We start from the raw sequence: 14,936 nt of genomic DNA on the forward strand, positions 1-14,936 counted from the left end.
ACAGCTTTTACAAGCACACCGGGATCCAGATTAATACGAGTAAATCTTGCCTCTACCCCCTAGCTGCGCTACACAGTGAATATTATGGATCTCTCCCTCCCCCAGATCTCGAATGGCAGGCGACATCGTTCAAATATTTGGGGATAACTATATATCGAAACCCCGGCACGGAACATATTCTTAACACCGTAAGGGCCAATAACTCTCTCTTAAAATCCATGGAGTTTTGGGGGGCGGCTCCCGCTTTCGGTGGCCGGGAGGGCGGGCCTCCTTAAAATGGTCACCCTACCCCACCTATTGCATAACTTCACTAACATTCCCTTCTACATCCCCCCCGCGTTCTTTAAAGACCTCAACAAACTCTGTAGGGGCTTCCTCTGGCAGGGAGGCAGGCACATGGTGGCATTGGAGACTCTCCAGAGACCATACGAGAGGGGTGGGATGAAGATCCCCAATTTCGAACTCTATTTCCTTGCTAGCCAGTTAAGACACATTGTGCGGTGGATGGCCGACGAAAACACAACAGACACTCGCCTCCTCCAGCCGGCCCTCCCCCAGCTATTACTTAGGGATTTGCTGTGGACCAGGAAGAGTACCCTCGAACATTGCCCTTACGTCGTTAAGCTGGGGATCCGACTCTGGAAAAGGGCCTGCAAACTGGTCGGGTCCGAGGATCCGTACTCCCCACAGATCCCCATCGCAGCACTCATGTCCAATCATTCCTGGGGGCAACTTGAGACCCGTACACAATGGGAGCCCTTCGGGGTGGCCACACTGGGGGACCTAATCCAAGAACAGGCGGTTTTGGCCTTCACGGACCTCTTCGATGCCACGGGCCTCCCGGCCGGGCAATTTCTGTTGCACAGAGCGGTCATACAGGCCTTGAATAGCAGATGGCCTGTCGCTATCGACCAGACTGATGAAAACGAATGTATCGAAACGATACTGAATGCTGCTGAGGGGGGCCACGAAACCTCACATATCTACGAGGCCCTACTATGGGGCTCCACCAAAGATGACCTCAAATGCCGGGACAAATGGGAGACCGAATTAAACTTTGTTTTTGAAGACAAAGCCTGGGGCAATATAACCGACTACCACAAAAAATATCTCCCGAAACGCCCGCTTACAGCTCATTCAACTGTATGTTATGAACAGAGCGTACCTCACCCCGGAAGCTATATCAAGATTTACTGGTGCGGGCACCCAATCATATCCCAAATGCAGTGAGCCCAAGGTTGGTATGACCCACATGTTCTGGGGATGTCCAGTGATCAGAGAATTCTGGACACAAGTGAAGGAAAGAGTGGCTGGTGCAGACATTGACAATGAAGTGGACAAACCCTCAGCATTTATCCTGGGAGGGTATAGGCGCAGCAGAGAGAACAAACCCCTCAATAAGCTCAGAGAACTTATATATATATATATAACGGCCAAAAGGCCATGTGTGCATGGGGCTTATGCCCCTATGGTGGGGAGATCTTGCGAAGTGGATCACAGCCAAAACCGCAGCATGGGAGACGGCGATCCAAGTGCAGAGACTTGATTCTAGCGAGGAGCTACACCTTTGGGTGGCCTTAACAGTACCCCTGCTCCACCCAGAGTCGCAGGAAGGTGAGATAATCGGGGAAGGCGACCCAGGCCCGGGCATGGATTCATGATGAACATAGAACTAACCGTCGTCTTGGAAGGGGAGGGCAGGGGAGGGATGGGTGGAGGGTAGTTGGTGACTTTACCTTTTGATATGCTTGACCTATTACCACTGATGCCAGTTTTTGTTATCTTATGTTATGAAACTAATAAAATATATTTTAAAAAAATATATATATCCTAGAGAGGCACATGCTAATAAACAGAGGTAGAGGCTAATAATCACAGTGCTATTTTATTGTGGTGCTTTCTCGATGTGATTCAGATCAATATGCACAAACTTCTAAGGGAGCTGCCCTGGGGTGTCCTTAATGAGGGTGCAATACACCAATCAAGGTTGGGGGGAGATCTACGAGGCAGGATGAGAGCGAACCAGGAAGCTGGTAGGCCAAGTGGGAAACCACGCTACGGGCATGCACTATGTACTTTTTAAATCACAAAATCAATGTTGAAAAGGCGGACTATGGCGTTGGGGACAACACGCAACTCACCTTGCCAGGGGATTGCAAAGAAATGGCACGGATGCAGCGCTAGCCACAGGTCATTAGGCCTGTGTTGTTGGTGGGTCTGGAGCACCAATCAAGGCCGGGGGGAGGTCTGTGAGGCAGGATGAAGCGAAACAGGAAGCAGGTAGGCCAAGATGGGAAACCACTATACAGCCACGTACTATGTGCTTTTAAAAGCATAAAATCAATGTTGAAAAGGCTGACTATGGCATTGGGGACAACACGCAACTCACCTTGCCAGGGGCTTGCAATGAAAATCAATGATGTCCTTGATATCAGTATTTTATGATATGAATGGTATAAGCAGATTTATATATATTTAGGATGTTTTACTCATTTTGGTTTTAACATTTTACATGCAAGATTTACTGTATTGCCAGGTATTGTATTTGTAAGGATGACTGGTTTGTGTTTTTGAAAATCGATGGGTGTTAGGCAGAATTATATGCAGTACCCTTTGGGAACACCACACACAATTAAGACTACAAGTGACAGTACAAATGGTACAAGCCTGTACTACACAGTAAAATGGTAGTGATGGCTGAGCAGCCATACTTATCTCAAGAGCAAGTGAGCAGTATCAATAGTTACACAAAATACAGCAATTACTATGATTCAAACAAACACTGATTCAAGGTTTCAGAGTAAAAGAATATATATTTATTTACACATCAGTTATAAAACATTTCACTAAAGCAAAGCAGTTCAAAAATCACGTTACTAATACACCACACCACTCCCAATAGATTCTGCACAAGTTAAACTCAAAAGGAAGTGTGAGCAAAATGGCAATCCAGTAATTTAAAAAGGGAGGGAAAACAAAGTTAGACTAAAATTGAGCAGTACCAACAGGCAAGTAAGCCGGGCAATCTAGAAAGAGGAACTACAGTGATGGAATAAAATCAAAAAGGCTAAGGGCCAAAGCCAATAGGACAAAAGTCTTTTGCTCAAGATCACACAGTTCAGGGTAGTTAGTGGTTAAGTCTTTGCCAAGAGTTCCGGACGAAGTTGGTCAGCAGAAAAGTTAGTTTAAAGAGAAGAGAAGGACAAGCTCTCGGATTGGCAAAAGGTTTTACACACCTTCACCACGGCTGAACGAAACGAACACCCGGATTTGCACAGTACCTTTAAATGGAGAAGAAGCTGTAGCTGAGGCGGACGTTCCTGGCAGGTCCTGCAGGCTCACGGTTCCTGAAGGAACTGTCGGACTGACATGAAATAGGAAGACTCGAGGGTCCTGCACTGCCCAGGGAAGAAACCAGCAGCAGAGCAAAACAACAAATAAAAGGTGCGCTCATTTAAACCAAAGCAGGGTCCGACTTTTCTGCCTATCCGTCCCACTGTAACTCTGTACAGCAAATTCGACCGGAGGAGGGAGTCCTGGCTTGCAGTTCAGGCGAACTGGTTGGTCCCACCAGCTCAGGGGAAGAAGAATCCTGGAGGATCTTCTCTGTCGTTGGAGTCTGAAGATTCAGACCTGCAGCAGGGCTTCACCGGGTGGTTCAGTCGTTGCAGGGATCCTCTTCTGTCAGCTCCTCATCAGTGCTTTCGTTCCAGTGGCGACTCTGCCTTTCCAGCCCCAGAGACCTGCTTTTTATGCAGTTTTCCCCCATTCACACAGCCTGGCTGTCAATCACACAGAAGGGTGGCTGTCCTGGCAGGACAATCACCTAGCCAATCAAACAGGAGTGCGACTTGGGTTACCAAGGGAACTCATGGCAGGGATCCTAAAACCCATCCCTCACATCCTGCCTACCCAGACTTTCAGGTGCCTTAAGGAGGGCTTCTGTGCAGAAGCTCGTGAAAGGACAGCAAACAAGGAACCAAACCTGGTTTGGAGCGCAGAGTAAAACACGAGAAACACATTTTCAAAAAGAAATGGTGACTAAACCCAGCCGGAACCGTGTAAAAAAAGTATATGGTCTAGCAGGTTTAAGTTTGAGGCTACCAAGATAGCCTAAAACAATACCGAAGTTATTTAAGATAACCGCAGTAGGAAAAATAGGGTAGTTACCACTGCCACCAGCCAAGTCTTGATGAAAAAGGAGCGAAACAGTGCTCCAAGAAAAACAGACAGGAAGGGATAAGTACTAACCCTTTCCAGTACTCCGTGTAAGATGGTTTGTACTGAGTCGGTGGATTTAAAGACACTAATAAAGTCAATGGCAAATTTACATGTTCTGGGAGACAGTAGTCAGTCCCAGAAAATGGAGTCTGAGTTGGGAAGTCGAAAAGACAACCCTGTGTCACTGCACTGAAGGTGCTGTGTAACACACAGTAAAAAGATGATACCGGTGGAGTAGCTGAGACGGCACAGTCTATGAACACAAAAAATGTAAAACACACATAGCAAAACACATGTAAGAGTGGGAAAAAAGGATCACACTCTTACCAGGTGAAAAAAGAATCAATCCTAGAAATCCAGCAAAGCTGCTGAGGGACTCAGTAGGTAAGGGAAATTAGCCATTCTGGAGAATTCTCCCCAACACTGGGACATATGGGTCCCAAAATAAAGATCTATTAAAAGGGTCTTTTGTTTTGAAGAAAGCCGAAGTCTGTTGATACAAGGAGCCTAGACACAAATAATTCAAGCTGGAATGTGCAAAGAAAAGCAAACTGACAAATAATGAAATGTGTTCTTTCAGTGGAAGCGAGCCAATTTACATTAAAATGTGAAGGATATATTACAGTACCCGAGCTACAGAAATGTAGAATTGCTCATAATAAGAATTGATGACACAGATTCACACTAGAAATTTGAATGTAAAGACATTTCAGTACAATTTGATCACAGAAAAATAAACCCCCTATGACACGCTAAAATGCAATGGGCCAGTCAAATCAAAAAGGAGGGTTCTTGCGGTTATGACTGATGCAAACCTATTACAGGTTTTGTCCATTCCTAAATTGCTGTGTCAAATGATGCTGCTTGTGCGGAGTCTGGTGGGTACTATGATAAATACAGGGTATTCATCCCTTCTCCCCTATGGGGAGCCACCCCTTTGAGGCTAGGGAGGTGAGCCTCCTCTGCAAGAGCCTCCCTAGTGGTTTGGGCAAGTGAGGCCTCACTGGGAGTGATTCTCCCTTTGGGGGCGAGGACTCCTGGGATAGAGTAAGAAACCCTATAAAATCCAGACTCTCAGCCTCTATGGGGATCACTGAAGTTTAAAGGTGTTCAAGCCTTTTTTGTTTGCCCGACACAACTGCTGAACACCCTTCATACTGGACATGTTATAATCCGAGCCGGTTATCTCTTGTTTTTGGAGATAACTATAAAAGGTCAGAAGTCCTTGAGAATCCCTGACGTGTAACGGATCAACAGAGAAGGCAATGCACAGAGTGGCTGCTGGAGCATGAAAGAGAGACTGCCTGGAGGCAGGACCATGCAGAGCACAGGGTAGGGGACGCAGACTGAAGTGCTGCAGAATCCAGGAACGCCCGAAATGTGAGATCCTCAAACCCTGAGCCGATAGTACGTGCAGCAAGAGCGAGAACCTCAAATACTGGTGAGGCACAGAGAAGTCTGCCACACCGAAAAGCAACCGAAAGGAAGGAGCTATGGAGGTGTACCGCCACTGCAGACGAGCACCGCCGACACAGACCGCACAATCCTTCCGGGTCTAAGTGCTGCAGAAGAGCAGGTACGTGGGACACACCGGAAGAAGGGAAGGAGCGGTAGAATGCTACAAGGGGGGGAATCAAGACCCCAAACTCTTTTATCGTTAAGGTGCCTGAAAGCAGACGAACCAGATTAAATCAGGACTAGGGAGCCCCAAGGGATATAAAAACAGATAGAGAGAAATTACGTTGTTACTGGGCATTTTTATAGCACCTTTTACCATTGGTATGATTCCAAAGCACTGTGGGTTGAACGCCCTCGGGACCAGAGTCCAGGTCAGTGGAGAGAGTAATGTAGTAAGACAGGATTCAGTGCACTCTGTATGTGTGCAGCCAGTGTTGAATAATTGGTGTGTAGCTGCACACTGGTTCTAGGTATGGTATGGTTATGTTATGGTAGGTGTGGTGCAGTGGTTGTATGAGATCAGTAGAATTTGTGCAGCAAGACCAATGGACTTGGGTATCTGCATTCTGGCAATGCTGGATTTTGTAGATGAGACTATGTGTGCAGCTAGACCAATTTTGAGGGGTATAACTGTTCTAAAGACAGTTGAGGTGAATGTGGTAGTGTATGTGTGCAGCTATGCCGAATTAATCAAGGGGTGTAGCTTCTACTGTTTGTGCTGAGGAAAGAGTTTGCATAATGGTGTGTCTGTGTTCTTTCCAGGGGGACCCTGTTCCTGTTTAGCATCCAGTGCCCGTCGAGGGGGTGGTATCTCCCTTTGGGGTTGGCCAGTTAGGCTAAGATCCGTCCTCCGTCTTGTTGGGTCAAATTGCATTGGCAAAGAGTGATGAGTGATGAAAGGCAGATCTGTCCCAACTCATGTTGTTTCTGTATAGGTCCTACAGACGTCCTTGGTCAGTAGTTCTACTAAATGGATTCTCTGATAGGTAGTTCTACTAAATAAATTCCCAGATAGTTGGGATTAGCAAAGAATAAGCGCCAGAATGGTCCTTGCTATATAGTTATGCTCAGGGATTTCCAGATGTGTAGGATTAGCAAGCAAGGGCATTTCCTGGACTGACAGCGTAGTGCATATTTGCAGGCCAATGATCAAGTTCAAGAGTGCCATTAGTGCTGGGGTTGGTAGTTCTACTAGATAGATTCTCGGAAGGCCAGTGTCCTCGGTAGAACTTATAAGGAGACTGTCTGAAGAAGAAGTGGTGGGGTGGGGGCGATCAGCAAGGGGTATTGACAAAACCCTATGGTGAAGGCCAGGTTCTTTGTTTTTTTCATCTAGTGGTAGTGCCAGATAGTTGGGCAGGTTAGGACAGAGGACTGTTTTCTTGGTTATTCCAACATTAGGACAAGCTCCTTACGTTTTAATTTCCTAGGAGTCACTATAGGTGCTAAATTAGATTACAGCAACGCTCTCTTAGCAGGCACCGCTATAAAAATCTTAAACAGAATCCAAATCACCCAAAACAACGTGCTAAGAGCAGCATTAAGCATCCCGAGAAGAGACCACATTACTCAAGCTAGGCAGGCAGTTCACTGGCTCCCAGTCAAAGACTGCATAACATTTAAAATCCTCACTACCACTCACAAATGCATCAACTCTACAGCACCCTCCTACCTATCAGAAACACTATCTAGAACCATCTCAGCCCGACCCACCAGAACATGCTACACCAATCAACTCATTATCCCCCACATCAACAGGGCAAAAGCATGAGGGTTAGGCTTCCCCTACATAGCACGTAAGCTGCGGAATTCGCTCCTTACTGCCCTCAGAGCTGAAACTTTGCTCCTTGCCTTTCGGAGAAATCTGAAAACCTCCCTCTTCAACTAACCCTCTCCCTGCATATCTCCACACCAACATTATACCCCCCCACATATCTCTACTCATTGTATATTGTAAGATTTGTAAATATGTATACCTGCTCTCTTCTGTAACCAAGCTCTGCTCAATTGCTGTAACAAGCGCCTCGATGCCCACGGGCTGTTGCACGCTCTACAAATATGACTGAATAAATAAATAGGAAGGGAATCCTCTTTTAGTAGCAGGGCAATTTAGGCATTTTCTTTTATTTAAATAAAACTGCCTTGAACCATGTCCATGTCCTCTGGTTCGAGTCATACTTTAGGTTAGCCACATAATGTGAAACACATAGGAAGATTTATTTTGCAATAGGAGCAAAGGAAGAGTGGAAAAATGGAGACCGAGATTCCAACTGGAAGGAGCCATTTGAAATGTTTCTATAGAAGGCCTTTTCCAGAGGGAGTTGAATATAGAACCCTTTTCCAAGCCAGAACAAGATTGCCTGAGAGGGATTTGGGAGCAGCCTCCTAGGAGATGTTGATGTCCCTACTTCTCCTGGGCCTTTAAAAGACAAACCATAAAGGAGTGCAATAACCTCAGAGCATTTAGGCAAATGTACCATGGTTTATATTGCATATAGCAATTGAATGTATTTTGGGAGGCACCCAGTTTACAAGCTATGCCACTAAAGGGGGACAAGGCCTACAAATTACACTTTCTATAAGTAAAGTAAAAAGGAACATTTTGCAGGGTGCATTTGTCCCTGCAGGAACTTAAGATGGACTTCTAGAATCTGGCCTGGGACAGATTTTAGGAGGCCACCCCAGTCATTGTGAACAGGAGCTCAGAATTTAGCCAAACCCCATTCACAGGAGCTCAGAATGTGTCGAAACACCAATCAAGATAGTAATGGCAGGCAGTCTGCAAGGAGCAAGGAGTCTGCAAGGAGCTGGCCAATCCTGCCGCAGTCTCTACCTCTCCTGTCCCTTCCCAGACCCTCTGTACGGCCCCGGCTTCTGAAGGTGCCGGGTCCCAACATGATACAAATAAAAGGATGCACCCCAGTAGGGAATGAGACCATGAGATAGATTGCACGTTGAACAAAGTTTTATATCAATAAAGATGTGTACGCAGAGAACTCTACTGCCCTGAGAGCTCTCTGCCAACAGATAAATGGGCAGCACATTATGAACCAAAAAATCGTCATGAGTGATGCAACAACATATAGTACAATATAACAGTTTCGATTGGTTTGCCTTCATGGCACAGCATGGAGTATAGGTGTGGTCAGGCTCCAATTGGTTGCTGGGGCGGTCAGTTGGCACGTGGGTCGGTTGTGCTCATCTTCACAGGGTGAATGTGGGCTACATTGACCCACTCAACAGAATTCTTCTCCATAACCAAGCTGCGCTTGGCAGTCAACAGCAAAGTGGCTGCACTGGCTCCTTGGGGCACCATTGCGTCAAAACTGCCCCTTGCAGTGACAAAAGGATGGCTGCACCATCTTGCCAAACACAAAATGGGCAAGTTGGAACAGGGAGCACACAGAGAAAGGTGCCAGTGTGTTCTGCCATGCACCCAAGAGAAGCGAATCAAAGCAGCGCTTCTCTGCTGCTTGTAAACCCACTGTCCCAGTGAAAAAGGGAAATATTTACATTAAAAATGATGCCGCTCTGATGCTTTTTCCTCCGATTCCTCATCACACTATTTTATTAAGGACACTCTGCCATGCCCATTCACATTCACATTGTGCTCCAGCAAACAAAAGCAGTATCTTTGAATGTTCTGAAGGAATAAAAAAAAGCTTTACTTCAGCCACACAGGAAACACTTTACTTTTGGGATACAAAATATCAAACATCAATGCGTCGAAGAGGCCCTGGCTCTGGGCCCATGTCAATTTCAGTGTATCTGTGTTTCAAACAAATTGCTGCCTACCAGAAACTAACTATGCCTACAAAACAATGTGGAAATGCAGAGGGAAGAGACAAACCAAATTTACAAGGAAAATGCCAGCTGGCTTTACACATGTAAAAATTGGCAATGTAAAGGGGTTTGTTGCTGTGAAACATAGGGGATGTTTTATCCAACAGGTTTGTTTTGATCCAGGACAAAAGAAAAGAAAATATAAAGGAATTAAACTGCATTGGCTGGATTTTGCAAGCTCCATAACAGGTTTTTCCCTGCTGGCTAAGCTAAGGCTTCTCCCTAAAGGAACCACCATAAACTTCCAGGACATGAAAGTGATAATTGCTAGCTTGAAAAACTTTGAATGGACCAAGACAAAGAAAGTTCACACATTCGTCTGTGCTCCATGCTGGGACAATAGAGGTTCTGGGTCACTAACCTGTGAAGTGGAGGGGGCCATAAAACCTTCAATCAAACTATGAACCCCCATCCCACACAGGGCTGAAGTGACAGTTGGTGGTAGCTGAAGAGAAAAAACATGGTCCAGTGAAGGACAAAAGCCAGTCCATTTGTTTCAAAAGACTATTTTATTAAGAAACTTTGAAGACGGTTATTTTTGCAGCAGAAATTCGCAAAAAAGTAAATAGTTAACAGTTTTAATGTAATTGTGCGGGGTGTAATTTAAGATGTTGTAGCCTTCACTGCCACCATGGGAACAGAAATGGCAGAGAATTGTGTATTCTAAGGAAAGTATACCTGATGCCACTGCAAATTTCAATGCTGACAGGCCTAATGATAATCCACACACATGTATAACGTTATAGAGGTTTAGGCTGAATATTTCACACCATAAATGAACAAAAATGATTAGAAGGGCGAAACAATGTCTTACAAACCGCAGAGTTGGACGGGCATGTGCTGCATAAAATATGTAACCTGTTCATGTAATTTGTTAAAATGCTACCACTGTACAAAACCATTTATGGCAAAACTGGATTTTAGCTAAAGTAACTGTGGGAGGGTAAGGCCATTGTAAAACTCACATCATAAATATGACAGCATGCTCTTGAAACCCAACCAGCTGAGAGCAAGGCGTCAACCATTACCCCTGACCAATCGAGTTGTTTAGAGGCATGCTCATATAAGCCTGCCCCACCATATAGTTCTATGATGTCACCATGTTTTATATAAAGGGCGGCTGACAGGTCTCTACACACTCTTTCCTGAATGTCCTGCGCCTGCGTTCCCAATTTCCACATTCATCTTGCTAGATTCCAGATCCTCCTGCAAAGGTCAAAGCCTAGCTGATTCCAGATTCCATTGAAAGGCCAAAGCATAACTGATTCCAGATCCCACTGCAAGGCCAAAGCATTGCAGACCATCCCAGAAAGGCCTCAATCCAGAGACCCTAGATCTAAAAATCCCAATAACCAAAGGGAAAATCCCAATAACCAAAGGGAAGCTCTGGTGTTCTTTTGGGGAAGCCTCCTGAAACCAGACCGGCTTTTTGGCCCACTACCTGCTTACCCGCTCCATCCCGCTGAGGCGTCACTGTGCTGTGACCAGGCCTTTGCCCAGCTGTCTTTAGAGTGTGCCGTCCAGTGACCCGAGCCCTAGAGTCCAGAACCCGGTTGACTGTGCCTAATACCATATTTAAGAGCGGACTGTGAGTATCCACATCCCATCACACATAGTCTACCCCATCTTGATTTTTGTCTTTGTTCCACTCTCTAAGCAACCCTATCCATATCCTGATAACTTGTCCAACTGTCAGAATTCTCTGTGCATCTTGTCCTTGATCTCCAAGCGTTAGCGCCACTTTTCGCTTCATTTTTGTCTTGCATAGATCATAAGTCATTAGCAATATTTTGATTAAATAAATTAATTTTCCCTAAAGAAAAGGGGTACACAGCGTCAAGGGTTACAACTGCAGCATACTTTTTATATTCACGGGTGGCATTCCTCTTTTCTAAGCTATTAAATCTAGTTTAAGTAAAATGTTCCTTTCATTTTTAAAACCGATTTACTATTTTTCACCGCTCAATTTTCCTAATAACTAACCTCACTTTACCTTCCAAATCTCTCTCGATTCCCCAGCTATAGTCATCCTTTCACTTCCATGTTGTCCCTGTGCTTTGCATCCATTATCCTGCCCAAAAACCGCATTCCAATTCAGTGTTTTTCACCCGTTTTATTTGCAAAAAACCTTTTTACATTTAAAACTGCAAACTAGAAAAAATTCAACTTTTCCATGGAATTGGCTGCACTGGGTTTTCCGTTTCAATCTGCTTTGTGAACTGTATGCTTTTTTGATACTTTGCCTGATGGTTTCTAGTGATATAACATCCCTGATACTGTGAAAAAACATATGCATATTATTATTTAAACACATATATAATTAATTATCAAAATCCGAGTGTCATTTCAGGTCTTTGCAAAGGGTTTAAAATCCCTGACTACCTGCTGCTTCTTTCTATCCACTCAGAATATGATTATTTGTGGGTTGAGGGAACATTGCGGGGGAAATCTTAACATGGGTGCTATCTATCCTAATTCAAAAAGTGCTCCTATTCAATTGTGCTTTGTATATGTTCATGTAGACGGTTGGCCAAGTGTAGTTCAGTAGTTATTATTGTAATTATCACCCCATTGATGATTTCTGCCCAATATTAAAATTTGTGTTATTTTTGTGAATTCTAAAAATAAATATTATATTTCCACCAACCGGCCTGGTTCATGGTCCATTGTGACCCAGGGTATTTGTCAAAGGGGGTGTGAAACGGGTCAGGTATCGGCTCAATTTGAATTAATTGAAATTACAGAGAAAGCATTCCTATTGAGCGACACATCACAGTATAAGACCAAGTACCCTTAACAGGAAGGTAAGGTTTGGTTCACAAAGTTTTACAATCCTAACTAATCTAAACTACACAATGATCATTGGCATGCAAAGAATAATGTTTAGCCAGAAACCATTATTTAAACAGGGGGTTGTTCATAAATTGTAGGCAGATATATGTACATTCTAACCCATTCCTTAGTGGGGACATGGGTGCGTCGATTCTTCTCCCAGGTGCCTTATCTGTGTGGATTGATCTGTGATTTATTCTTCCTGGTGCCTCACGATTCAAACAAATGGATGGATGGATGTTAGTTTATGGTCCATCTGGATTAAGTATGTGGTGGGCAATTTGGGGTGGTCCGGGGGGAAGGGTCATCCAAGCAGTTACGTTCAAAGAGAGTGGAGGGGCAAAGGGTCTGTAAGCTGTAGCTTCTAAAGGTGGGGGTCAAGGTGGCACTGGCAGGTTTGTGGCGACAGATGAGCATGCAGGCCAGGGTTTGCTCCGGTCACACACAGGGCAATGAGCTCAGAGGAAGAGAGGAGGATACTGGAGATTTGCAACAATACATGGCCAAGCTCTTCTGTGAGAAATGGGTCTGTGCGGAGCTGCCATGAGGTGAAGGGGGAGGCTGGGCTTTCTGTGCGCAGCGCTGGACAGAGGGAGAGATGACTTTTTAGAAATCATGAAGGGGCCTAGAAAATGATGGTGTTTTAGGGTGGCACAAAATGGAGTTTGTACGTCTCCCAGATGGATTTGTTTGCCGTCTTTTTTGTGATAACATTGAGGCCAAATTATTAGAACAAACGAGGGGACGTCTCCCACCATTTGGGTGAATACAAAATTAATTTCACACGGGAATGCCGCGGGGGTCTGGAAAGACCTTTCCTCCTTTACAGCTCTAAAACCCAGGACATCCTGTCCACCCTTTCACCTTCTCCCTCCAGTCTCTCCTATTCCTCTGGCCTCCCTTCGGCCACCCCCCCGCCCCTCCCTTCTCTGTCTTTCCTCTCTTCTCCCCTGACAAGGTTTCTAGACAAGTCTGATCTATTTTTTTTTTTTTCATGTAGCACACCTTTACAAATGACCAATAAAATACAGTACAATAAAATACATTTTTGATAACACATAAAAAAAAGAAGAACAAAGGAAAATCAGTCATCGACATTGCCTATACACTTCTCAATTCATCACTTCCTTTTTTGGTCCTAAATCGCAAAACAATCTTTTTCCATCTCAGTTCTAATATAATTCACTAGACGGACCGTTGCAATTATGGCCGTGTTACTTGCTCCCCACATACAATGCTTCCATATGCAATTTCTTGCGAAACATGTGTTGGCATTTTTAAATTCTTTCATCATAATTACACGTATTTTTTCAAAGTAAGGACAGTTTAAAAATAGATGTTTTAGAGATTCTAAAGTCTCTTTACAAGATCTACATGTTTGATCAGTTTGCATATCATAATCCTTGTTCCAGTGTCTGGTTCCAACTTTGGTATGAATCAGATCCATTCGAAACAACATGTATATTCTTCAAATTGTTTTATCTGGACAAAGTAGTAAGTATTTCAAACAAGGACTTTGTCAATGAATGAATAATGCGTACTGTTCAAAGGATGAATAAGACTGTACTTGTATAATGCATTCTGCCCAGTCATCAACGAACAGTTTTTTTTTTCATGTTGTTTATATTCACATCAAGATCATCTGCTCGTATATTTATCTTGTCTAAGAGTTTGTCCATTCTCTCCTTAAATTTTATGATAGATACAGGATGGTCCTGAACTAACATTTTAGCAAATTCTGTATAGATAGAATTTCTTGGAGGGTCTAACATTTTAAAATAGAGTGTCAGTAGCCGCCAATGATAGCGTGCTGCTAAGGATGTTAGTCCTAATTCATGCCTTACAATGGCATTCAGGAGGCACAGAGGCAGGCCCAAAACATTCTTCCATAAAGGGGGTTGAGGAAGGGTCCCAGGTCTTCTAGATGTAATTCGACCCCATATAACAATAGCGCCTCAACTTTCTTATTACAATATTCATACAATGGAATCAATGAGAAATTACAAAATTTATGATATATCATTTTCATTTGTCCTTCAAGGGGTCGCATTTTCTCCATCAACTGTTCCTTAGCTTTTTTTATTGAAATGTTATTTGAAATCTTATATCCTAAATAGGACATTTTTGATACCACCTTTATCTTTGTTGCCTCTATGCTCCAAGTAAAGTGGCGTATTTTCTATCGTTTTGAAAAGATCATGATATTTGATTTGTGAAGGTTGACCGTGAGATTATTAGAATTGCAGTACGAAAGGAAACTCTCCAGCATTGCCTGTAGTACAGAATGGGTTCTGTCAAAAATCAGGATATCATCTGCATAGGCTAACCATGATAGCTTGAGATTTTCCAGTCGCACTGCAAAATATTGATTTTCACTCCAAATCATATCAAGATCAGCCATATACAAGTTGAACAGTATAGCTGCCAAGTTGCATCCTTGCTTTACACCAATCCAACTTGGTATGGCTTCTGTAAGAGTGCCTTTCCGGTTTATTCTTACTTTAAAATTTGTTTTATAATGGAGCATGGAGATCAGTGTTACTAAGTGCGTTGGAAAATTAGCACTCAACATTTTTTTCCGT

The sequence above is a fragment of the Ambystoma mexicanum genome, chromosome 11 (genome assembly GCF_040938575.1).
Source record: "Ambystoma mexicanum isolate Mex_15411 chromosome 11, UKY_AmexF1_1, whole genome shotgun sequence".
NCBI lineage: Eukaryota > Metazoa > Chordata > Amphibia > Caudata > Ambystomatidae > Ambystoma > Ambystoma mexicanum.